Source organism: Octopus bimaculoides, chromosome 12 (assembly GCF_046866305.1).
Source record: "Octopus bimaculoides isolate indiv1 chromosome 12, ASM4686630v1, whole genome shotgun sequence".
NCBI lineage: Eukaryota > Metazoa > Mollusca > Cephalopoda > Octopoda > Octopodidae > Octopus > Octopus bimaculoides.
In genome coordinates, this window is record NC_142939.1 from 18,994,521 (window position 1) to 18,997,020 (window position 2,500).

Below are 2,500 nucleotides of genomic sequence, written 5' to 3' on the forward strand. Positions count from 1 at the left end.
ATGCATATATATGTACATGTATGTATATACGTTCATCTACATGTACATATAGATACATAACTGGGTACATGACGTGGCAAAAGAACAAGGACAAAATGGTAAACAAGGTGCAACAAACAAGCAAGCCACATAGAAACATCCCCTTCATCAGCTGTCACCATTAAAACTCCGGCGTTTCGAAGAATTAAGGCAGTACGCATCGTTAAAATGGTTCTTCCCACGAACACAAATTAAATTGTTTTCATGGAGGGTAGTGGCGGACGGAAAACAAGACAGGAAAACGAAACGGTGAAATAATGTGTGTGTGTGTGTGTGTGTGTGTGTGTGTCCACTATCGCTTGACAACCGATGTTGGTGTGTTCACGTCCTCGAAACTTAGCGGTTTTGCAAAAGAACAGATAGAATAAGTACTAGGCTTATACCATCTAGTACTAGTCTTGGCGTCGATTTCTTCGACTACGGGCGGTGCTCCAGCATGAGCACAGTCAAATGACTGAAACAAGTAAAATAATCAGACAATAAAGTAACCCCAACTCTCTAAAATTACTGGCCTTGTGCAACATTTGAAACTGTTATTATACTATTATCTTAATAATAATCTTAAGGCTGTGAGCTGGTAGAATCATTAGCACGCCGGGTGAAATGATTAACGGTATCCCGTCTGCCGCTACGTTCTGTGTTCATTTTGAAAAATGCTAAACCGTTGCGCTAGACTTTGACAAATTTTATATCTTGGCATCTTAGCAACATCCTTATTATAAATATCCTGTTCTTATATCAGTTTCTCACAATAAAACTAAATCAGGTCAATTGCATAGATACTTTTAGTGTTTATTCTTTTCTACACTAGGCACAAAACCTTAAATTTTTGGAGAGTAGGCCAGTCGATTAGATCGACGCCAGTACGTAATTGGTACTTAATTCATCGACCGCGAAAGGTTGAAAGGTAAAGTCGATCTCAGCGGAATTTGAACTCAGAATGTAACGGCAGACGAAATACTGCTAAGCATTTCGCCCAGCGTGCTAACGTTCTGCCAGCTCGCCGACTCAATTCTTTTTTTACTCTAGGCACAAAGCTCGAAATTTGGGGGGAGAGGGACCAGTCAATTAAATCGACCCAAGTACACAACTGGTACTTAATTTATCGACCCCGAAAAGATGAAAGGTAAAGTCGACCTCGGCGGAATTTGAACTCACAACATAAAGACAGACGAAACACCGCTAAGCATTTCGGCCGGCCTGCTAACGTTTCTACAAGCTCGCCGCTCATTTGCATAGATACTAGAACATAGGCAATGCCGGAGTGAACGAAGTGCTTTTTAAAAGACTGCTTCTGTTTTGTGTTACTAATACTACTATTGCTGCTGCTGCTGCTATACCACCCGTATTGTGAACGCTACTGCTATTCGACCCACGAATAGTAGCGCTCCCAACCAGATTAGTAATGTTGCCTTCATAGATAATCCTACATACTAACCGAAATATCCTGTTATTTATCTCTGCCGAGGTGGACTTTGCCTTTCATCCTTAGCTTAGCAGTTCGTTAAAAAGAGCAGGATAGAATAAGTATTAGGTTTCCAAAGAAAAATTCCTGAGGTCGACTTCTACTAAAATAATTTAAGTTGGTGTTCCAGCATGGCCGCTGTCAAATGACTGAGATGAACACAATGCGCTTTGGTGTTGCCAGACATGTAAATTAAGTGTTTTGATTATCATTCCTTACGTACATTATAATATTCCGATGTATTCTAAAAAGAAACATGCATTGAAAACATTGTTTATACCTAAAATGGTTAAATATAGAAATGTGAAAGTCGTAAATGCTAGATGTAAAAAGAGACCCCCTTGTCTTTGTTTACGTCTATTGACCTAAATCGTAGTGGGCACATCAACCTGATTACTGAACGACCACATGTCAAAGAGGATAGCATCCAATTCATGACAAGGTCACCCGCCACACTAAATAAATAAATAAATATATATATATATATATATATATATATATATATATATATATATATATATATATATATATATATATATATATATAAAAATTAGCAGGAAATGCTGACATCGTAAATTAAAGTCTATTAACTGTCAACAGCTGCCGCACACGTCCAAGATTATAGGGAAGCAGTTTAGTCTTCTTAGAGGACAATCAGTCACTCGTCACATACCGTGAGAAACACGCCGAAAATACTTTTTTAAAATGTTGTGAATAAGATGGTAAGGGGAAAATAAAGAAAACGAAAAAGTATAGAAGGAAGGAAATATGAAAAGGAAGGCGAAAATAACCTGGAGATATATTTTTATTGGAAAATGTAGAAAAAGCTTAGACGTTTGAGAGACTGTGTGAAGATGTAACAAACATCATCATGTCTTTGAGCAGCAGCAATATTCAGAAAGTTAAAAAAAGAAAAAGAAACAAAGCTACTAACTCTATGTCTCTAACACACAGTGGGAAGACAAAGTTTTCATTCTTACAAAATGAATATATCCA